Below are 24,711 nucleotides of genomic sequence, written 5' to 3' on the forward strand. Positions count from 1 at the left end.
TTACTATTGTTGTTATTATTATTATTATTTTGTAGAGATGGGATCTCCCTATGTTGTCCAAGCTGGTCCTGAACTCCTGAAATGAAGGGATCCCCTTACCTTGTCCTCTCAAAGTGGGATTACAGGTGTGAGCCACCAAGACCTGCCTACATTACCATTATAATAACTGTTTTAATGTCCTAGTCAGCTAATTCTAACATCTATGTCAGTTGCAGGTCAGTTTTAGTGATTACTTTTTTTTTTTATTTTTTGAGACGGAGTCTCGCTCTACTGCCCAGGCTGGAGTGCAGTGGGGAAATCTCCACTCACTGCAAGCTCCACCTCCCGAGTTCACACCATTCTCCTGCCTCAGCCTCCCTAGTAGCTGGGACTACAGGCACCCACCGCCACGCCCGGCTAATTTTTTTGTATTTTTAGTAGAGACAGAGTTTCCCCTTGTTCACCATGATGGTCTTGATCTCCTGACCTCATGATCCACCCGCCTCAGCCTCACAAAGTGCTGGGATTACAGGCATGAGCCACCGCACCCGGCCCCTAGTGATTACTTTTTAATCTCATTATTGGTCATATTTTTCTGTTTTTTTGCATGCCTTGTAATACTGAATGCCACATATTCAATATTAAATGTCAGACATTGTGATTTTTTTCCTTGCTGGATGCCGGATATTTTTCTATTCTTATAAATATGCCTGGATTTTAATTTGAGATAGAGTTAAATTACTAGGAAATAGTTCAATCCTTTCAGATCTTACTTCCATTTTTTTTTTTTTTTTGGCAGGACCCAAGCAGTATTTATTCTAGGGCTAATTCCTCCCCAGTTTAAGTAAGGTAAGACTCTTCTTAGTATTCTACTTCCACTGAGTTGGGAGCGTTTCTAGTCTACCTGATGGGAACAGTCACTATTCCTGGCCCTCTGTGAGTTTCCAGTGCTATTGTGTCTAATGCTTTCATATGTTTTTTTCTTTGCTGTACTTTTTGTAGTTTCTTCACATGCACGCACTGATCTGCATTGTCACATTCTCCAGGAGAACCTTCGGCAGGTCTCTAGGGTTCTCTGTGCACTTAACTTCCTCTTGTACACTGTCTTGTGAACTCTAACCATCTTGTTCTTCCTGGATTCATAGCCGAATCGTCTCAACTCGGGGAGTCTCCTGGGCTCTCCTTCATTCCACTTCCTGTGTCGTAGTGTGTAAGGTATCTGAAAGTAGTAAGCTGGGGTAAACTTTGTTTGCTTAGGAATCATTTTCTTTCACTGCCTGATATCCAGTATCTTGAAAACAGATGTTTTATATATTTTGTCTGGCTCTTTTTCCTTTTTCCTTTTGGTTGGTTCAGGTGGGAGGGCCAATTTGGTCCTTGTTACTCCATGTTGGCTGGATTCAGAAGTCCCCTAAGGCTTTACTCTTAATAGTCACTTCACATTTTGAGGAGAGGTAGAGAAAAGTTCCAAGAGTCTATTACCAATAGCCTCTGGTACAACCCACTCTATAGATGAAGTGTGATTGTTATTTAGTCTATTTAATACTTCTTAAATCTCTAGAACATTATAAAGGTTTGCTGTGACTAGTGATTTACAGATTGTTTGGGACAGACTTCAGAACTCTGGGGCTTCCCTGAAATGTGCCATTGACATTTTCAAAACACAAGGGGCCACTGATAGATTGCAAATCAGTTTTTACTCTTACTTGGTAGTCATTCTGCAAACTGGGTTCTGTTTCTATTTTACCATCTGGGTAAGGTTGCAGTTAAGGAAAATTTACTCTCTAAAGACCTTAATGGTACATAGAGCTTGCTAACATAGGGAATTTGCTGTGATTCAAGGGTTTATTTCTAGAACACTGAAAACCTTTCTAGTCCAACTCCAAGAAATGCTGTGTGATTCTTTTTGACTTATTCTTGAGGATTTCTTTGAAATTAAAAGAGGAGCCGGGCACAGTGGCTCATGCCTGTAATCCCAGCACTTTGGGAGGCTGGGGTGGGCAGATTACGAGGTCAGGAGTTTGAGACCAGCCTGACTAACATGGAGAAACCCCATCTCTACTAAAATAAAATTAGCTGGGCGTGGTGGTACGTGCCTATAATCCCAGCTACTTGGGAGGCTGAGGCAGGAGAATCACTTGAACCTGGGAGGTGGAGGTTGCAGCGAGCCGCGCTTGCACCATTGCACTCCAGCCTGGGCAAAAAGAGCGAAACTCTGTCTCAAAAAAAAAAAAAAAAAAAAAAAAGAGGAAGCTCTCACTATCTTATTTCCATGAAAAAGAAAAGACCAGTATTTTAGTATTTAGTGAAGGAGAGAGAGGATTTAAGGAAAGTTGAAAATAATCATGGACTGATTAATATATTTTTAAGCATTTGCTATGGGTATACCACTTGTTTGGGCAATGAGGTGAAGAAGAGTGGGTAGGTTACTTTTTATTGACCTCCATGAATCTCAAAGACTTAGTCTTCCAAAAAAGTCTTATCATTTACTTTTCCATTTTTATGAATCAGTCACATGTAACTGCCAATCAAAGCATTTGGTTAGCATGAAGTAACTGGTATTACTTCAGTATCATGATATTTCAGAGAAAAACAGAATCTTGCTGTTATAGGTAATCTGAACAGCCTAATTATGGATGAATCTGTAATTTCTTTTCGCCTTCTTAAGATAATGAATTTTTTTTTTTTTTGAGACGGGAGTCTTGCTGTGTTGCCCAGGCTGGAGTGCAGTGGCACAATCTCACCTCACTGCAAGCTCCGCCTGCTAGGTTCACGCCATTCTCCTGCCTCAGCCTCCTGAGTAGCTGGGATTACAGACACCCGCCACCACGCCCGGCTAATTTTTTTTTTTTTTTTGAGACAGAGTCTCGCTCTGTCACCCAGGCTGGAGTGCAGTGGGGCAATCTCGGCTCACTGCAATCTCCACCTCCCAGGTTCACGCCATTCTCCTGCCTCAGCCTCCCGAGTAGCTGGGACTACAGGCCACCCCCACCACGCCCGGCTAATTTTTTTTGTATTTTTTTAGTAGAGACGGGGTTTCACCATGTTAGCCAGGATGATCTCGATCTCCTGACCTTGTGATTAGCCCGCCTCGGCCTCCCAAAGTGCTGGGATTACAGGAATGAGCCACAGCGCCCAGCCTCAAGATATTGAAAACTTTTATTCCTGGTTGACTGGAGTCTGGGGACATCTAGTAAATAGTTTTAAGTTGGCTGGGTGTGGTGGCTCATACCTGTAATCCCAGCACTTTGGGAGGCTGAGGCCAGCAAATCACTTGAGGTCAGAAGTTTGAGATTAGCCTGGCCAACATCATGAAACCTCACCTCTAGTAAGAATACAAAAATTAGCCAGGCGTGGTAGTGCATTCCTGTAATCCCATCTACTCGGGAGGCTGAGGCAGCAGAATCGGTTGAGCCTGGGAGGTAGAGGTTGCAGTGAGCCAAGATTGCGCCACTGCACTCTAGCCTGAGTGACAGAGCAAGACTCTGTCTCAAAAAAAAAAAAAAAAAGTTTAAAGTTTAGTTTGAGAGATAAATATTCTTTTTGGTTTGTTTTGAGACAGGCTTTCCCTCTGTCACCCAGGCTGGAGTGCAGTGGTGCAATCATGACTCACTGTAGCCTTGACCACCTGGACTCAAGTGATCTTCTCACTTAAGCCTCATAAGTAGCTGGGACTAATTAGCCAGGGACCATGCCTGGTTAATTTTTTTATAGAGATGGGATCTTACTGTATTGCTGCAGCTACTCTCGAACACCAGGGCTCAAGAAATCCTCCCGTCTTGGCCTCCCAAAGTGCTGGGATTACAGGCATGAGCCACTGTGCCCAGCAAGATAAATATTCTTTTTTTTTTTTTTTGAGGCAGGGTCTCACTCTGTCACCCAGGCTAGAGTGCAGTGGCGTAATCTCGGCTCATTGCAGCCTGTACCTTCCAGGGTCAAGTGATCCTCCTACTCAGCCTCCCAAGTAGCTGGGACTACAGACGTGCACTACTACACCTGGGTCATATTTTTTTTTTTTTTTTTTAAGACAGAGTCTCACTCTGTCGCCCAGGCTGGAGTGCAGTGGCACGATCTCGGCTCACTGCAAGCTCTGCTTCCTGGGTTCATGCCATTCTCCTGCCTCAGCCTCCTGAGTAGCTGGGACTACAGGCACCTGCCACCACGCCCAGCTAATTTTTTTGTATTTTTAGTAGAGACGGGGTTTCACCATGTTCACCTGGCTAATTTTTAAATTTTTTTGTAGAGATGGGGTTTCACCATGTTGCTCAGGCTGATCTCAAACTCCACTCTTGAGCTCAAGTGATCTGCCTGCCTTGGCCTCCCAAAGTGTTGGGATTACAGGTGTGAGCCACCATAACTGGCTTGAGATAAAGATTCTAAATAGCAGAAAACAAAACAAAGTAGCCCTGCTACATGCTAACGTGAGTGGTGCAGATCCTAAGTATTATAGCATTTTATTGCATAGAGACGTCCCTGAGCTGGGCTATTGTAGTCAAGACAGGTAGCTAGGACTGAGAAGAGGGTATTCCAGCTGGGAGGCAGTGGGTTTGCATGTACAGTGGCAGGCATGTTAGCTATAAGTCGTGGATTCTGTACATTGAGGAGACAGTCTGTCAAACAGCTGAGTACACAAGAGTGAGTTGGAGATTAGGTGGGAAATGTAGGTTAGGATCAGATCAAACACCCTGAGTTCTTTGAATCTGTTCTTTATACAGAGATGGCAGTGAAAATGGAAGAGTCATTGAAGAGACTCTGTAAAGGAGAAAGCCAAGGACCTGGTGACCAAACGTGAGGACTGAGAGGGAAGAGTCAAAGGTTTTGAGTTAGGGCAAGAATGATACAGTATTACCCCCTTAGCCAAGGGGGTACCTTCTAAAACTCCCAGTGGTTCCCTGAAACTGCGGATAGTACTGAACCGCAATCTAAACTATGTTTTTTTCCTATATATACATGCCTATAATAATGTTTACTCTAAATTAGGCACAGTAAGAGATTAACTACCATAACTAATAATAAAATATAACAATATATCAGCATCACGACTCTTGCACTTTGGGGCCATCATGAAGTAAAATAAGGGTTCCTTGAACACAAGCACTGTGACACCTCTACAGCCGACCTGATGATAGAGATGCCTACTAAGTGACTAGCGGGTGGGTAACATCTGCAGCATGGACAAACTGGACAGAGGGAGGCTTCACATTGAAGGTAGATGGAGTGGGATAGCGTGAGATTTTATCACACTGCTCAGAACAGCACACCATTTAAAACTTATTGTTTATTTCTAGAATTTTCCATTTAATTTTTTCAGACTGTGGGTCAAAAAAAGAAAAGGGAAACTGTTGATAAGGGTATGTGTTGGGGACTGGTGTACTATTATTATTACAAACAGGAAAGTCAGAAGGGAGAGGTCGAATGAAGTGATTCCAGAGATCCCTGAAGCTTTTTCTAAAAATTTCCAGTTTCTCTGAGTAGCTCCTGACTAGACAATACTTCCCTGCATTCTTTCCCCTCTCCTATGAGTACAGCCTGGCAGGACAAACTCTAGAGTATGAGAGGGCATTTGGAGCCCATGAGGTCACCAGGCTAAATCCCCTCATTTTACTAATAAGCAAATTGAAGACTTCAGATATTGTGACTTCCCTTAAGGCTACAGAGCTAGGCTGGCCTCTTGGCATTATTTTCTGAAATTCTTGTAATAAAGATTACTGTGTATCAATCCTGCTTACTGGCAAAGTGAGCCCTTTGTTTCCCTGCCATATTCATTAGTTATATTATTTTTATTTTAGAAACAGGGTCTTGCTATGCAGGTCCAGGCTGGCCTAGAACTCCTGGGCTCAAGTGATTCTCCTGCCTCAGCCCCTGGAGTAGCTGAGACTGTAGGAACTGTGCCCGACTCAGTTATTGGCTTGATGCCTCAAGCCGTTTTTCACCGTCCAGACTCAGATGCATTAATAATTAAAACAAGTCGTTTCGAGGATTCTGGTTTTCCTTTGTCTGTACACCGAGACGCAAACCTTAGAGTAGCACACTACGGACATTCATCCCAAACCCGGCCGCGTCTGCTCTCTGGTGATGCGCCTGAGATATTTGAAGCGAACGGGATTGATTAACAATTTATGAAGGGAACAGGATTGATTAACAATTTAAACTCCAGGATTCTTACTGGGAGCCGACTCTCCAGGTTTTGAAGTAAAGGATGTGTGGTGGAGACTAGTAAAGGAATTGCTTCTTTTCTTTGCTCCTCTGAATCCCATTCCCAACGACGTCTCACGCCTGGAGCCGTGAATTCTTGTGTGACTCCTACCCCGCCCGAGCAAAATGAGATGATGCCAATGTCTTGAATGAGCGCGGTTGTTTTGAGATCTACACATTAGCGGGAACCTGGGGAGAGTGCCTTCTTATTCCCCCACCCCGCCCAAGGCTCTCTTCACTTTCCCCGCGGGTGTCCTCTCGTTTTCTCTCTCCCATCCGCTGGATTCCCGCCTTTCCTCCCCCGCATATTTACTTAAGGCCCAGGGGTTGCACACCGCCCGCCGCTCCTTCGGGGGCGCGGTCGAAGAGCTCCGAGGGCGGGGCTGATCGAGCCCATATTCGGGCGTGGCCGGCGGTGATTGGTGAGGGCGGGGCCTGCCACAAGGGGCGGGGCGTACAGGTTTGGCCCCTGCAGGGAGCGCAGCTGGTGCCGCTGGGAGGTGGTGGCACGACGCAGGTCCCGGCGGAGTGTGGCGCAGCAGTGGCGGTGCTTCCCGTTCGCCACGCGCCGGGGGTGGGTCCCCGAAGGTAAGCGTGTGGCTCATCGAGCTTGCACGAGGAAGTCTGGCGGAGAACAGCCCGGGCACTGCGCGGGCCAGGTGGAGGGACCCCGAGGGCGCGGGAGGCAGGTGTGGTGTGACGGGCCCCAGTGCTGTTTCCGCGCCCATCAGGAGCGCGGGGTGGGGCGCGCGGGCGGCCCCTCCTGTGAACCCCTGAGAGGAGACGCCGGTTCCACACCCGGGCATTCTGCGACTTCGCAGCACTCATTCACTGCACTTGGTCCGAGACAGGAAACGTTTGAGTTGTTCCACACACATCCCCTCTAAATGTCGAGAAGTCCCAGGTACTGTCAAGTTTGTATATCTTTAAAATATATTTATAGTTTGTGGTTCAGGACAGGAGGAGAAACCCGATAGTGAGTTTGCGGTGGGGGCTTTACTTTTACTTTGTGTTACTCAGTTTGTAAGGAAGGTGTTGTAGAAACGGGACTGTTACTTAAACATGGACAGCAGGGGTTACATAGGGCGTGTATCTTGGAGATGAAGCACGCAGACTTTGGAGCTGGAATCATGGTTTTGAATCTATTTATTAACTGAGAAAACTTGGGCAATTTGCTTAACTTTTCTATGCCTTAGTTTTAGCGTATGTAAAATGGGGATAATGATAGTTCCAAACTTACAGCAATTTTTGAAGATAAATGAGTTAATACCTGGCTCATAGTCCACAATAAACTTTGGCTGTTTTCTTTATTATGCATTCAGATGAGCATTAATGTCAAGAATTGCCATCACCAGATATACGTGCTTTCTTTCCTCAGAGCTGTTGCTAGAAATGCTTGGGGATTCCTTTGGAACAGTTTTCTTAGACCAAGTTTCACAAGAAAAGGTCTTTTACTTTTCTTTTACTAGGGGTGTTACCTGATGTGATCATCCACCTTGTTCCAAATCACATCCACAGAAACCTCAGAGTCTTGAAGGCTGTTCTAAAACAGGGATGAAAAAAGAGGCAGCGCCTTTACGGTGAATGTAGCCTCATTTTAAGCACCAAGTTCAGGCGGGTTTGTTTAAAAGCAGTTCATATCGCTTTATACAGAACATTTAAGTTGTGCTATTTTGGGTGGATACTTATTTGTACTATTATTGCAAAACTAAGTAAAACAGAGCACCCCCAATACATAAATAAACATCATAGGAACCGTAGCTTGCTACGGGGAATCTCAGAATTCAAAGGAATCTGAAAAATCAGACCAGCTGGTCTTTACAGATAAGGATGAGGCCAAAGACTCAGAACCAACAAATGGCGGAGCTTAGGCTAGAATTCAGCTCTGCTGATCAACAAAGTATAAAATCAAATGATGATATTATTTCTAGTTTTGATGATATTTATTATCTTTATTTTTGACAGTTTTTTTTTTTTTTTTTTTTGAGACGGAGTCTCGCTCTGTCACCCAGGCTGGAGTGCAGTGGCCAGATCTCAGCTCACTGCAAGCTCCGCCTCCCGGGTTCACGCCATTCTCCTGCCTCAGCCTCACGGGTAGCTGGGACTACAGGCGCCGCCACCTCGCCTGGCTAGTTTTTTTGTATTTTTAGTAGAGACGGGGTTTCACCGTGTTAGCCAGGGTGGTCTCGATCTCCTGACCTCGTGATCCGCCCGTCTCGGCCTCCCAAAGTGCTGGGATTACAGGCTTGAGCCACTGCGCCCGGCCTATTTTTGACAGTTTTATGGTGCTGTGAATGGCTTTCCTCTCCAGCAGTATCCTGCTTGGTAGCTTAATTGCATGATTCATAATCTTTCTTCAGTACCTTTGATTTAAATCACAAGTCTCGAAGTTGCTACATTAATTATTGCTTTGAGAACAAGATGATTGTCTTCTTAAGCTTTGTACAAACATGTTCTAATGTGCTTTGGTTTTGTCCTTTTAAAATGCAGTCCTCTTCTCCCATGTAGTGAATGTAAACAGCCAGTATAAACAAATTGACCCACTAGGCAGTTTTTTATCGCCGTTTTATTGGTGAAGTTTTCTTGATTGGGTAGGATAGAGTCAGGAAGTGGAACCCTGAATGCTCGCCCAAGGAAATAGGACTGGGTCCCAAAGAGGTATGTCGCAATGTGGCTGCTAACTTCAAAAGCATTGTGGAGTGAAATTATTTTAAGCTATTGTTTTGTTAGTTGCTGACTCTTCCCCAGCTTTTTGTATAGCTCACTCCGTCACCTCTGGGTGTTTGTTTAGATGTTACCTTCCTATTTAAAATTGCATACAACACCACACTTATATATTGACCTGTTTATTTACTTATTCATTATCTGTTGTCTGAGGAGCGTAAGTTCCATGTGGGTGAAGTTGTTTGCCAGTTGTGTTCACTGTTGTATCCTAAATGCTTGAAAATAGTGCCTGGCACACAGAGGTACCGAATTCATGGATCTGATGCGGACATTTCCTACAAGACTAGTAATTAGTTAAGCTAATTCACTGTCATTTTGCCCTATTTTCCCCTCCCTCCATTTTATTTATTCCTAGTTACCCAGGAATAACATCTTGAGACAAAGTTAATTCTTTCTTTTACCTTTGTACCCCACATGCAAATAGCTACCAAGTTATTTCATCTGTCACTTTTTTTTTTGCAAACCTGCCTCTCCTGTTGTTGCCAAGCCCATTTCTTCATTCCCTTCCATTTGACACCTACAGCACTGCAGTTCCCTTTTCAAGTGCCTTCACATCCTTACCTGCAGAATGAAATCCAGAGTGAAAAACCTGACATTCAGAATTCCCTCCAACATGATTTCAAGCCCACTTTTACAGTCTGTATCTCCTATAGATGAAGAAAGTGAGTTCCAGTTTAGGTTTGTAAATAGGACAGTAGATTAAGGCTTTAATGGTGATGCCCTATAAAATCCCAAGATGAGTGTTGCTTCATGACAGTTTCTCTTTCTGTTTTTATTGATGAGTTGATCTTTTTCTCCGATGTGGGCAGGGATTTAGACATAGTGGACTAGTGACTGTTCCCTGTTTCTAGTGAGGACTTCTGCTGCCCTTTCTGTTTTGAGTTCCCATTCTTCAAATCCCCTCACATGCGGCCCCTGCCACCCCCTACCAAATATCTAGGTAAGTTCAGTTGGAAGTGGCTTTTTCTTCCTCTGAGTGCTGGTGACTTTCGTAGAGAATTTAGCACAGTCTACTTTGAATTCGAAATCTTTGGGCATTGGTCTTTTCTTTATTGCTTCATGTCCTGGAGGACAAGAAGCACGCACACACACATTTCAGTTTCTTTTAAAAGAAAAATAAGACCCACACCTACTTATCTGCTTCTTCTTTTTTTTTTTTTTTGAGATGGAGTCTTCGCTGTGTCACCCAGGCTGGAGTGCAGTGGCACAGTCTCAGCACTCTGCTTGCTCTGCCTGCCGGGTTCTTGCCATTCTCCTGCCTCAGCCTCCCGAGTAGCTAGGACTACAGGCGCCCGCCACCACGCTCGGCTAATTTTTTGTATTTTTAGTAGAGACAGGGTTTCACCGTGTTAGCCAGGATGTTCTCGATCTCCTGACCTCATGATCCTTCCACCTCAGCCTTCCAAAGTGCTGGGATTACAGGCGTGAGCCACTGCGCCCAGCCTCTTAACTTTTTAAAATAAACATGAGCTTAAAATTATATCAAACAAACCTTTAAATCGTTAAATATTGAACTTCAACAATTATTTCTGCAGTATAGACAAATGAAGAAGATAACAAGGAAAATGCCAGTACTAAGTAAAAAGATTCAAATGAAGACACTGAGGTCTGGATTTATAGAGGGGAGTGGGTGTAGGGAGAGCAGCATATTCAAAACGCATGTGGACGGACAGGCAGATGTTTTTAAAAGTACACAGTAAATTCGGAAAACCATCAGGAGAGGACAACTTTATGGAGCAATATCTGCAGCTTAGGATTTTGTGGAGTCTTATTCCTAAAATATATTTTGTTTTTGTATTTCTAGGCACATGTAATACTGTTTCTTTGCTTTGTTTCTGTACAAGATAGGACTGAAGATTGTCTTTCTCTCTGGTCTGCAGAAAGTAATTTACTTTCTTTCCTTTCATTGTTTGATCTTAAAAAAAAGTTCATACCTTTTTCCTGATTGTCCTGGATATGTGGAGAAAGGTATATATGCCAGAAGTTTTTAGTCCTTCAGAAAAAGGTGGCAGATATGAGATACTTGAGTTTACTATTGTCGAAGTTCACAATTTTACTAAGTTTGATATCAGCATTTAACACATTTTGTGGAATTTTGTATTACAAGCATATCCTTGCACATATTCCAGTTGAGTCAATGATTTTATTTTACTTGTGACTCTTTCAGATTAAAACTTTACTCAAGAGCTTGTGTAAATGTTTCTGTCACTTAATTTTATCTTTTCTCCTGTGTCCTTCCAAACTTCAACTGAAGTTATTCCATTCTAGGGCATACATTAACTTGTTTTCGTTCAGGTGCTTATAGATATAGGTCTAAATTTATTTTACTATTCCTAGGATGAAGCAGCAGTTTCTATTGTTAGATAGGGGGGCAATATATATATACACATTTTATATCTATATACATTTTATACATATGTTTGTATAAAATTAGCGATTTTATACAATTTTTGTATAATTTTTGAAATGTTAAAATATTAAAGTAAAATGCTGCATGTTGTCTTTACTAATAACATAGCCACTGTAAGGTCAGGATTTGAAATTAAGTAGTGTAATTTAAATAAGTATTATAATTTAAATATGTAATTGGTTGTAATTTTTGTGCTTTGGGAAATTTTTAGTAATGCGATAATAGTTTTAGTGTCAGAAGAATTTGGAAAGCAAATATTTACTTTGAAGTTTCCTTTATCACACTGCATAAGCATCTGTATTTATCCTGAGATCTCCTTGATTTTATAAAGCCTTAGTTAAGTGTATTATCAGATAGGATCATTCATAAAAATAATAAAAAATGAGGGTACAGATGCTGATATACCCCCAGCACATGGTAAACACTACATAAGTATCATTAAATAGTAAATCTATATTTTAAGGGAGGATTTTATTAAGATATAGCATATTAGTACATATTTGGAGTGATCCAGTGAAGAGGCAGAAATTGATTCAGGAGACTGATGAAGGAATAATGAGGCATTGGTCACTGATGATCTCACTAGCACACTTTGGCAAGTTGGAATTTCTAAATGTCTCTCTCCACCTGTTTAAAAAATCAATGAAGAGTTTTATTAGGGCCTTCTAAGTGTATGGCAGTCAATAAGTCACAGTCCCTACACCCTAGTCAGGGAGGCTCTCAATAAGCAAGCAACTGCAATCCTAGTTGCAATCCATAAATGCTGAAACAGAAATAAACAACATGATGAGGGAAGATTAACTTGGGGAGGGAGCACATTAGGGTGACCGTGAAGTTTGTTGGAAGAAGTGACTTTTGAACAAGGCGTTGGTGTGAAGATCTGATGAGAGAGTGTCCCAAATAGAGGGGCCACTGGTACAAGAGACGAGATGGGAAAGGGCTTGGAAGGTGTGCGAAATACGAAGGAGGTTGTTCTGGTGTGTGTCTAGTGAACACAGAGGCCAGAGGCCCTTGTGGGTGCAGCTGGAGACTTATGCAGAGTAACATTAGGCCCTGTGGGGGATTGTAGACTGTCAGCAATAATCCAGTTTGGATTTTATTCTCAGGGTGGTGGGAAGCCGTGGAAAGGGGTTAGGCAAGCAGTGAAATGATCAGATTTACAGTGATAAAAATAAATTGGTCTGGCTACTGGGGAGAAGATGGATTGGAGGGAGTTTAGAATGGAAGCAGAGAGCAGGTTGGAGGTTCTCCCAAGAGACTCTATGAGACATGATGGTGATTTTTGTCTTTGTGGGTTTTGTTTTGTAGGGCCTGGACAATCTGAATTCTGCCAACCTCTTCAGTTCAGAACCAGCTTGACCCCAGGCCCCATCACTGCCAGTCACCACAGTCCTTTAGGAATTTGCCTTGGGAGTATTGTATGTTCACATCTGCCTGTAAGATATGCTTGGAGTGTGCCTACAAATGGAAAAACTTGGGAGTTTTGGAATAGAGCAGGCATTCTGGTGGTTGGGAACCCAAGATAGTGACCTTGGGAGGCTGAGAACGATAGGACAGCCTTGCTGCCACAGCTACCATCTCTACTAGTCAGTTCTGGACCAAGTGGAGGGACATGGCATGGCTGGAGTAAATTTAGGACCTTCTTCCTTATCCTAGCAGTATTTTGTTTTGTTTTGTTTCTTAAAGAGACAGGATCTAGCTCTGTCACTCAGGATGGGAGTGCATTGCTGCAATCATAGCTCGCTGCAGCCTCAAACTCCTGGGCTCAAGCTATCATCCGGCCTCAGCCTCCTGAATAGTTGGGATTAGAAGCATGAGCCACCATGCCTGGTTTATTTTAGCAGTTTTATCCTATATGGAGAAAACAAAGGGCTGTCAGTGGTTACTTCCACTTCCTCACCCAGGCCCTTCTCTAAATGTTTGTAATAAAATGGAGCTGGCTCATGTGACTTTAGTTGAGCTTCTTGGACACTCTTCTCAAGTTGTTGGTGCACAACGCTCTTCTTTAATATTGTTTTAGTGCCAACATTGGCTATTTTGCATGTACTTTATTTTTAATTCATATATCACTTTTATCAAGAATCGGATAAATAAAAGGTGCTTAAATAGAGATGTAGTAAACCTAGGAAAAACTGGGACTGCTTTGTGATTACAGAATGTTGGAAAAATCAAAGATGGGGGTGGAGTGGGAATTAGAGTAAGGATGTATCAGTAAGGAAGGAAAACAGGAAAAGTTGTGACTGATTCATCATGTGATGTGTGAGGGGAGGGGAGAAGGTTACTATGTATCTTTCGTTGGCAGAGTCTGTTGACTTTTTAAAAAATCTGTTCTGCAGTGAATTCAATTTACAGATGTGACAAAGATGTCCTTTGTTTCTGTTGAAACATTTGGGATGTGTTTGGAGCTACTATCCTGAGAGGCAGATATAAACATACACAGACTATATATACTCTTTCAGTAGACTTTCAGTAAAGTAAGCAGTTAGTTTGGGGTTAGAATTTGCTGGGAAGGTGCTTTTAATGTAATTTAAAATGAAACCTATTCATAGGGTCTGTTCCCTTCTCAGAAATGGTCCCATCCCAGTTCCTTTTCTTATTTACTGGGTCAGTTCCCCTTGCCATGCCGAGGGTATGTGTATGGCTTTTTTTTTTTTTTTTTTTTTGACTATTTTTTTTCATAGCTAAATTAGGAAAGTATAGAGTTCCCCATATATCTGTGTCGCCACACATGTGGAGCACCCCCAGTTGTGAATATCCCCCACCAGAGTGGTACATATGTTATAATCCATGAACCTATGTTAACACATCGTAATAACCCAAAGTCCATAGATTCCATTACGATTCACTCTTGGTGTTGTACATTCTGTGGGTTTGGACAAATGTATAATGACATGTGTCCATCATTACAGTGTCACAGAGTATTTTCACTGCCTTAAAAGTCCTCTGCCTAGTCATCATTTCACCCTGTGCCCCAGCCCCTGGCAACTGTTGATCTTTTTACTGTTTTCATAGTTTTGTCTTTTCTAGAATATATATAATTGGAATCATGCAGTATGCAGCCTTTTCAGATTGGCGTCTTTCACATAATGATACACATTTTTCTCCATGTCTTCGTATGGCTGGATAGCTTATTTTTTAGCACTGAAAAATATTTCATTGTCTGGATGTACTACAGTGTATTAATCTATTCACCTATAGTAGGGCATCTTGGTTGCTTCCAAGTTTTGGCAATTATGAATAAAGTTGCTAGAGACATCCATTTACAGGTTTTTGTGTGCACGTAGTTTTTAGCTTCTTTGGGTAAATACCAAGGAGTGCAACTTCTGGGTTGTATAGTAAGAATATGTTTAGTTTTGTAAGAAACTGCCAAACTGCCAGAGTGGCTGTACCATTTTGCATTCCTACCAACAGTGAATGAGAGTTCCTGCTGTTCCCTGTCCTCATCAGCATGTGATGTTGTCAGTGGTCTGGATTCTGACCATTTCTGAAAAGTATGTAATGATAATCTCATTTTAATTTGCATTTCCTGGTGCCATCTGTGTATCTTCTTTGGTGAGGTGTCTGTTAAGGTATTTTGTCCATGTTTTAATCAGATTGTTTTCTTGTTTTTTAAAGAGTTCTTTGTATATTTTAGATAACAGTCCTTTATTGGCTGTATCTTTTGCAAATGTTTTCTTTTTTTTTTTTTTGAGAAGGAGTCTCGCTCTGTCGCCAAGGCTGGAGTGCCGTGGTGCGATCTCAGCTTACTGCAGGCCTGCCGCCCGGGTTCATGCCATTCTCCTGCCTCAGCCTCTGGAGTAGCTGGGACTACAGGTGCCCCCCACCACGTCCAGCTAATTTTTTTGTGTTTTTAGTAGAGACAGGGTTTTACCGTGTTAGCCAGGATGGTCTCGACCTCCTGACCTCAAGATCTACCTGCCTCGGCCTCCCAGAGTGCTGGGATTACAGGTGTGAGCCACCGTGCCCGGCCTATTTTTGTTTTGCCCGGCCTATTTTTGTTTTTTAAGATAGGGTCTTGCTCTGGCATCCGGCCTGGAGTGCAGTGATGTGATCTTGACTCACTGCAACCTTCGCCTCCTGGGCTCAAGCGATTCTCCCACCTCAGCCTCCTGAGTGGCTGGGATTACAGGTGCATACCATCATGCTAGGCGTGTGTGTGTGTGTGTGTGTGTGTGTGTGTGTGTGTGATGAGGTCTTGCTTATTGCCCGGGCTGGTCTTGAACTCTTGGACTCAAGCAGTCCTCCCACCTCAGCCACCCTGAGTGATGGGATTAAACCATCGTGCCTGGCCATTTTCTAAATTTTCTAGTACATTATATTCTAGGAATTTTATAGTTTTTTGTTGTTGTTTTTTGTTTGTTTTTTGAGACACAGTCTTGCTCTGTTGCCTAGGCTGGAGTGTAGTGGTGCAGTCTCGAGGCTAACTGCAGTGTCCATCTCTGCCTCTTGGGCTCAAGTGATCCTCTGGTCTCAGACTCTCAAGTAGCCAGGAGGACTACAGGTACATACCACCATGCCTGGCTAATTTTTAAATTTTTTTTGTGAAGACAGGCTCTCACTATATTTCCCAGGCTCATATCAAACTCCTGGGCTCAAGGGATCTTCCCGCCTTATTAGCCTCCCAAAGTGCTGGGATTACAGGTGTCAGCCATCACCGGGCCTACTTTTGCAATTTATGTGCATGGCTTTTCTTTTGTATCTTCCTTGACCAGCCCTGTTAGTGCCCTCCTTTAGGTGCCATCGTTTCTTTCTTTCTTTCTTTTTTTTTTTTTGAGACAGAGTCTCACTCTGTCACCCAGGCTGGAGTGCTGTGGCTGGATCTCAGCTCACTGCAAGCTCCGCCTCCCGGGTTCACGCCATTCTCCTGCCTCAGCCTCCCGGGTAGCTGGGACTACAGGTGCCGCCACCTCGCCCGGCTAGTTTTTTGTAGTTTTTAGTAGAGACGGGGTTTCACCGTGTTAGCCAGGATGGTCTCGATCTCCTGATCTCGTGATCCGCCCGTCTCGGCCTCCCAAAGTGCTGGGATTACAGGCTTGAGCCACCGCGCCTGGCCTAGGTGCCATCGTTTCTAAACACCCAGTACCCTGCTCCCCTGCTGAGGAAAACTTGTAGCTCTTCCCAGGCCAAATTCCTTCCTTTTGGGACATGTTTGTTCTTACTTCCCTTTATGCCTTGGTGTGCATCACCAACTCACCCTCCTTGCTGTATTGGGTAAGAATGGGAAGTGATACTTTCGAGTGTATCTACCTTCTAATCTGAGTAGGGTCCTCTAGTCAATATCAAACAATCTTTATGATGGGTTAAGGAAATAGGGTTCAGAAATTCTCTTTATTTTTTACAGGTGAAAGCAGAAGAGTCTTTTGACTCTTTTTTTCATTTTGATTTTTTTTTCTTTTGATTTTTTGATTTTTTTTTTTTCACTGCCCTGAAACAAAGATAGGCAAGACCCAAGGACGGTAATTAGCATGTAATAGACAAAAGGATGGATACAATGATGAAGGAAAACATCCTTTTTAAGAAAAGTTTTAATGGTCACCTATTGTAAGCAATATTTGAATCAGTAACATTTTAACATAACAAGAATTTGGGCAATTTTTTATCATAGAGTCTCACCCATATTGGTATTTTTTTACAGACCCCAAACACAAAATTTTAAGTCTATGGATGCTTTTTTAAAAAAGATGAATGTTCCCCCTCCTTTTAAAAAAAAACTATATCCTTGATAGTGTCTTTTCCTGTGTCCTTCCTATTTCATAATTAGCCCTTGGTTGTCATTGTGATGGGGCCAACACTCAGAGCCTGCTGTGGACCAAGCTCTCAGTTAGATGTTTACATGTGACGTTTTTCAAGAAAGCTAAGCCAGGCTCCCGACAAAGTGCTGTCCAGACTTTGACCCCTCCTGGTGGCAGAATCAGAAATCTGCTTTTCCTGTGCATGACTTTCTTTCCGTAACGCAGTTGCCTGGTGGATCCCTCGTGCTCTCTTCTCTTCAACTCTGTGTCTCCAAAGATGATTTAGAAAAGGATACATGTAACAGCATAATAAGTTGAGGGTTATGGTATGTGAGCTGGGCTCACATGAGAGTGCTTTCACCCACAGCCGCGTGACTGTGTGGAAGTACTCTTCGTGCTTAGGTTTCTTCTTCATCTGTAAAATGAGGATAATGATATTTACCTCAGAGGTTGCTATGAGGACTCATTGATGTGTTAGATGTGAGCGCTTACACCAGCCCTGGTATTAGTGCTCAGTAAATATTTATTTCTCAACCTTCAGCCCTGTTGACGTTTTGGGTCAAATCATTTTTTGTTGTAGGGCAGTACTGTGCATATTGTAGATGCTTAACATCATCCCTGACGACCACCGCCCACCCCCATTCCCACGCCTACCCCGGCAAGTTGTGACAACCAAAAATGTCTCCGGACAGTGCCAAATATCCTCCAGGCAAAATTGGCCCCAGATGAGAACCATTGTCTAATCTTTACTAGCTGTTATATTACCCTTGCAGATTCACCTAAGATTTGGCTGGCCTTGAAAAGTTTTGCCGTCATCTTAAGCGTCTTTGGAAGAGCTGTTACCTACCTCTGGCAAGCCAGCTGCCCCTGAGCACCAGACTACAAAATTATCTTCTGACTGTCTAGCAGAGTGAAGGCAGATCCTTTTCCTGTTCCTCTTTTGAAAAGCCCTGCATGTATATGAATCTCCCAAAAAAGTCCCAGTTTTAATCCCACATAAATGACATTGCTTTTTGTTCTGTTCTTTCTTAGTTGTGGGTTTTTATGTCAATCCCCTTCTTACTCTGTTTTATTTAGCTGCCTGGCCAGAAGATGATTTTGCGGAATTTTAATTGCTTCAGTTTTATAGCATAAATAGGTACTACATGTATAGTAATAGCAGGCTTGCTTTTTCATTTTACTTTTAATCACTTAAAATAAATTTATGAACTTTCTTCATTGGTCCCCAGAGGACTCTGTAAAGCATGTACATGTTGTGGAGGCAGGGTAGTATAATGGATAGCCCTGAAGTCAGGGTAGTATAATGGATAGCCCTGAAGTCAGACCACCTGGGTTCAAATCCTGCCTCTGCCATCTGGGGCAGCGTCTTTCATCCTTTCATGCTTCAGTTTCTCCTCAATTTCTTCTAGTTAGGGCTGTTGTGAGGAACAACCAGATTCACATATGTAAAGCACAGTCTGGCTTGTAATAAGTTTAGCCACTAATCAGTAAGTATTATTAGGCTGCCAGTTCAATTTAGCTTGAAGAAAAGCAAAATCTTATTTAAGAAGAGTCGATGTGGTACAGCAAACAGGCACATATAGATTTTGGAGTTGGACAGATTTGCATTTGAATTCTAGCTCTATTGCCTGTTAGTCGCATATTAACTTGGGCAAGTGATTTAACCTCTTTATGTTTTTCTTCAGAGCAACATCTTTATTCCCAACATACAATTTTGGCTTCTCTTTCCAAATATGATTGAGGCAAATGGGTGGAATCTCTTTCAAACCTCTGCTTCCATACCTGCCTGGCTTTATTTTTAGCTAAGCTGTACGGTTTACGGCTGTGTCCCTTCTCTGTACCCTCTCAGTATACCATGCATACACATAACATCATACTTACCAATTTTTATGTTGCTTGTCAGTCTTCCCTGTTAGGTAAGTTCTGTGAGAGTAGGATTTTGTCTTTTTTTTTTTTTTTTTTTTTTTTTTTTTTGAGACGGAGTTTCACTCTGTAACCCAGGCTGTAGTGCAGTAGCACGATCTTGGCTCACTGCAACCTCTGCCTCCTGTGTCCCAGTTCAAGCAATTCTCCTCCTTCAGCCTCCCGAGTAGCTGGGATTGCAGGCACGTACCACCATGCCCAGCTAATTTTTGTATTTTTAGTAGAGATGGAGTTTCACCGTGTTGGCCAGGCTGGTCTTGAACTCCTTGTCTCATGATCCACCCTCCTCAGCCTCCCAAAGTGCTGGGATTGCAGGTGTGAGCCACCGCGCATGGACTTCATTTTGTCTTTTTTATTGCCTAGTGCATGATGAGTACTCAATAAGTGTTCGTTGAATGAAGGAATAAAAATGAAATCAAAACAAATTATTATACTTTAGATCTGATTTATTGGTTGCTTTTACAGTGCTAGGTCTTTTACGCTATCTCAAATCCTTAAAGCAACCATATGAAGTCAGTCTTGCTTCTGTGAAGACAGATTCTGACCTAACGGCTCTCTAATCCCCCGTGTGGGATGGTGGGATAGTGGGCCTTAGTGTTGGTCTTTTGTGTTGTGGTTGGGCACTTAGCACTGGCAGCACTGAATCTGTCTTGGTGAGGGGAAGGCCATATTGTCCCTATATAGCCTCCATACCTACTGCTTTGGCCACTTTGTCATCGGTCCATTGAGCAAGCAATGGGACGATTGGGAAAGAGGCTAACTGACATCCATAAGACAAGTCATCTTGACCACATGATTATTGAGAGCCTGTCTGTAGTGGGCATTTATGTGAGACACAAATATGCTCACATTCTGTGCTGCAGTGAAAGGTTCGTATACGTACTTCTGCACACTTTCCTTTAAAAAATATATAATTTCCCAATCTTGTTCTTTCCTAGTCATGACCAGCAGGCCATCCATTAGCTACTGCCCAAGATCATCATAGATACGTCCCTTTGGCACTCCTCCTTACAGGTAAACCACCACATGTACTGCTCAGAGTTCTGCCCACTGGGAAGATTTCCCTTCACCACTCTCTTTCAGGCCATCCCTGAGTCAGGCCATCCCTGAGTGGGGCTGTCTTTTCTCACTTCTGGCTGGTGTCAGCACACTGCATGTCCATCCATAAACAAGCATGCCTTTTTCCTGCCCTGCTAACTGGCCTTAGGATCCTCCCCATGGGGCCTTAAATGTGGGTCTAGAGAACTTACAAGGAAGGAGGAACAAACAGTAGGGGAGTCCGGGCTGCCGATCCCTGCCATCCAGGGATTTTACTTGTGCCATCCAGACTTGCTTAAGCCCAGTCTTGCTTTTACCGTACCAAGTGGATTAGTGCTGTACATGTCTAGTTTTATGATTCAGTGAACCCGATAATACTCTGTTCACGATGGGCTGTTCTTTTTACACAGTCTCTTGGTTTTCCATAGGCGGTCATTGCATCTCTTCCTGGGCCTAGTAACAAGCCAGAAACCACAGATAATGGTTGCTGGCAAACCCTAAGGGGTCTGAAACTCTTACTCTTTCCTTGGTGCTTGTCAGAGAGAGGGGTCCTTAGTTCATTCCTGTTTGCCATGTCATTTCCAGTACTACTGGATGTGCTGAGGCATAGGCTCAAGGGTTAGGGCAGCTTTCATTGCTCTAGAACCTTCTCTTGGAATGGGCTTCAGAAAAACTGGGAGGCTCATAGGTTACCCAGTAAATGGGTCAGAACAGCATATCCGAGTATTGAAACTCACTATTTGTTTTACCTCTTTCTCAGTGCAAGTGGTGCAAGGTGTAGTAATTTCTCTCACTTGAGACAGGATATCCTGGCTCAGACCAGGGAAATCCTAGAAGCCATCAGTGTGGTGAGTCCCTGAACTTGCATGAGTTTTTTCCATCTTCTGGATTGTGTATGTGTCTTACGCAGGTGTCCAAAGTGCTTGCTAGTTTTTGTTCACCAGGTCCAGTTAAGATAATGGCATCCATGTGATGGACCAGTGTGGTGATCTGTGGGCTGTCAAGATGATCAAGGACTCTCTAGACTATATTATGGCAATTCAGACATAGCCCTCAGGTGAGACAATGAAGATATACTGCCTTTCTGCCACTTCATGCAATTTGCATCTCATTGTCCTTACTGATAGTGATAGAAAAGAAAGCATTTGCCAGGTCGGTAGTCATACCAGATGTCTGGGGTTATGCTAATTTTCTTCAGAAAAAAAAACAAAAACACTACATTTAGAATCTCAGAATCCCATTTGAAATTGGTATCACCATCTGATTAAATTTATGGTAATCCGTTGTTATGTTCCCAGTTCTTTCCAGCTTTGATCTAGGTAAATGGCCAAGTTAAATGGGGATATAAGAAGTTTTAACACACCTGCATCCTTTTAGTTTTTGATAGTGGTACTGATTTCTGAGCTTTTCCCACGGATGTGGTATACTTTTTGATTACTTTCTTAGTAAGAAAAGGGGAGACAGTTCCAGAGGCTTCTTCATGGCCTTTTCTCTCATTATAGCTTTTATGACATGGGACAGGGAACCAATATGGGAATTTGGCCAGTTACTAAGTATATCTGTTTCCACTACAATTCTGTTACTAGGGAAATAAGACCAGGATGGCCCTATCATCCCATTGGACCCACTGGGAGACAGACTTACTATCTTAGCTTACCTCTGGAAGTCCCACTCTGACTTGTAGACCATGTTCTGGGTCTCTAGGAGATTAATGTTATTTCAGAGCTAGTATCTACTAACGCTTGGGAGGATTATATATTCCCATTTCTGTAGTGGACAATCATCCTGGGGAATTGCTGCAGGTCCTTCTCAGAAAAGGCCTGGAGAAAGATCAACAGTATATGCCTGTGGCCGTTTAAAGGGTCACAATACGCTGGGTGTGGTGGCTCATGCCTACAATCTCAGCACTTTGGGAGGCCGATATGGGCAGTTTGCTTGAGCTCTGGAGTTCGAGACCAGCCTGGCCAACATGACGAAACCCCATCTCTACCAAAAGTACAAAAATTAGCCAGGCATGGTGGTACATGCCTGTAGTCCCAGCTACTTGGGAGGCTGAGGTGAGAGGATTGCTTGAACCCAGGAGGTGGAGGTTACAGTGACCCAAGGTTGCGCCACTGCACTGAAGCCTAGGCGACAGAATGAGACCCCATCTCAAAAAAAAAAAAAAAAAAAAAAAATAGGTCACAATAATCTTATTAGTCGAAATTGATCTAAGATCCTTTGAATATATTCCTGTATGTGCTTTCCATACTCCCACTGGTAAATAAATTGTTGAGATCCTAAAATATTTTGTTATAAAGGCAGTTTTCTCCCAGAATAGACTTGGAACTTCTTTCTGGGGTCTTTTGGGTTACGACACAATGAAAGATGGTGGGAGTAGATAGTGAAGAGAATTAGCATCCCTTGTGAAACAACTTGAAAAGAGTTTTATTGAGAAGGAGGCGTTTGGATGCAGGGTGTTCTCTGAGAGATACAGACAGCTGCTTTCAGCAAGGAAGTTCAGCTGAATTTGGGGTTCAGCATTCTTAGCCTCATCTATGCCTACCCAAATGCCTCCGTCTATGATTCAAGTCATTCTCCTTTCCAGCCAGTGCCGTATGTTAGCACATGAGACTTTGCAGGATTATATATTGAATTGGCTCTGCAACCCTAGCCATCAAACCCTGGTCTTGATCCTTAGTCTTCTCAGCTCGGCAGCTATAAGAGATGAAGGACTCTAATAAAACAGCCATGGATTTTCTACCCATCTCTTTGGGAATTCACAGCTTTGACTTTGTCATTTGCTTTATGCACATTCTCAAGGACAGCCAGAAGCAGCCCCAGCCCACATTGCAGTCTCTGAAGTCAGTGTTTTTATCTGCTACTTGGACTTTGAGCACTCTCCACCTGCATTCCATCCTGTGACATCATGCACAGGTAGTAGTTTGAACGATCATGATGTCACTATGTGCCATCCCCCCGCCTCCGAGGGAAGATTTTCAGGACACTTGTCAAGTACACATTCCATTTTTGAGGCTGTGTTTCCTGGGGTCTTCTTGGTACCAGTTAACTGCATCAGTCACATGACACACTCAAAAGTAGTTGAAGGGAGTTTAACAAAGGGACTGTTAACTAAGATATTGTGGGCAGGATTAGAGGAACCATCATGGCATGTTGAAGCACCTCTTTACTAGCAAAGTCAGGAAGCTGTTACTATTCCCAGGCCCTTCAGCTGTAACTGTGGAAGAGGGGCTGCCTGGTAGGAACTGTGGGCTTAGGTGAGTAAACCACTGATGTCAGAAAGGGACCAGGGGAACAAATATCTTAGTGCCATGCTTCTCTTACCCTCTAATTTGTTAGTGACTCTCATGGCTGCATCCAGCCAGAGGGCAAAGGCAAAGTAGTGTGCAGTCCATAGAGCTCAGACTTCTGGACATGTGGCTGGGTGGAGAAAGAGTGGCATTTGGGTCTGGAAGAACAGATAGAGACTGTCAAGTGCAATTGCCAAACTGGAACCTTTGGCTCAGGTTTGAGTGTGCTTCTTGAGTGTAGACTTCTACACTTAACTGCCACCTGTGCCTGTTCTCTTAGATGTCCCCTGGGTACCTTGCAGGAAACAAGTTGTCCTGCCTACCATCTCTTTCCTTCTCCTTTATTCCTGATGCCACTTAATGTGATATCTTACTGTCCCTTCCAAAAGGAGGACCTGAGGAATTCTGCTTCTGTGGGCTATAGCACAGCAAGGCACAAACAGATAAAGTAACAGCAGTACCTGCCACCCTGAGCAGGTACTCAAGGGAGAAGTGTGGTAAGTGTAGCTCATAACCTTCACCTTCTCAGTGTCTCTGCTGCAGGAGGAGAAGCATGGGTTAATGTGGCTTCTAAGGTTCCAGGACAGGACCAGTCTGCCTTAGAAGTACAATAGGTTCCACCTGCTCTCATGCTTAGGCAGTAGATTGCTGTGACAGGCAGGCCAGGCTCTGGTTAGGTGCTTCCCTGGTCTTAGTGGGGCAAAGCAGCTACTATTATGGGGCTTTAGAATGCTATAATTTACAGACAGGTGCTGTACTGTTTGTTGAGGTGGGACCAATTACTTGTCTGCATATTCTAACAACTAATTCAGCTACACAGAAATATTTCTGACTGCTGGGCGCAGTGGTTCACGCCTGTAATCCCAGCACTTTGGGAGGCCGAGGCAGACGGATCACCTGAGGTCAGGAGTTTGAGACCAGCCTGACCAACATGGAGAAACGCCGTCTCTACTAAAAATATAAAATTAGTTGGACGTGGTGGCGCGTACCCATAATCCCAGCTACTTGGGAGGCTGAGGCAGGAGAATCGCTTGAACCCGGGAGGCAGAGGTTGGCAGTGAGCCAAGATCGCACCATTGCTCTCCAGCCTGGGTGACGAGAGCAAAACTCCGTCTCAAAAAAAAATAAAAGAAATCTTTCTGACTGCATTTCCAGCAGCAAATCCAACAAGGGAAACTTTGAATCATCTCAAAGGAAGCATTCTTATAATCAGTTAAAACTCATTATACCTGAATATTCAATGCCTGCTGATACATATTTTAAGTCATTACCTGAATATAATTTATTTATAGTGACCAGATCTGTTACAGCGACTTCCTGAAACTAACCATCCAGGGAAATTATCCAAGCATACTGACACTTTAAAAAGTATTGTTTAGTCTGAGTGTGGTGGCTCATGCCTGTAATCCTAGCACTTTGG

The 24,711-nt window shown here is 43.3% G+C and overlaps 1 protein-coding gene across 9 annotated transcripts in view; it reads left to right on the plus strand.

Moving 5' to 3' along the window:
- LOC117079346 (serine/threonine-protein kinase Sgk3) overlaps positions 1 to 24,711 on the plus strand; it is a 196,272-nt gene that overhangs the window by 98,745 nt on the left and 72,816 nt on the right. For 2 of the 9 annotated variants that reach the window (XM_033203160.1, XM_033203161.1), the window contains one exon: positions 12,617 to 12,744. The exons of 2 other annotated variants lie outside the window; for them this stretch is intronic. The gene's annotated coding sequence lies outside the window, so the exon portion shown is untranslated. Of the gene's footprint in view, positions 1 to 6,623; positions 6,763 to 6,821; positions 7,079 to 12,616; positions 12,745 to 22,804; positions 22,918 to 24,711 lie in introns of those variants that run through there. 5 more of the 9 variants (XM_033203159.1, XM_033203165.1, XM_033203163.1 and 2 more) reach the window with 5 other exon arrangements.

Source organism: Trachypithecus francoisi, unplaced genomic scaffold, assembly GCF_009764315.1.
Source record: "Trachypithecus francoisi isolate TF-2019V2 unplaced genomic scaffold, Tfra_2.0 Lachesis_group7, whole genome shotgun sequence".
Lineage (NCBI taxonomy): Eukaryota > Metazoa > Chordata > Mammalia > Primates > Cercopithecidae > Trachypithecus > Trachypithecus francoisi.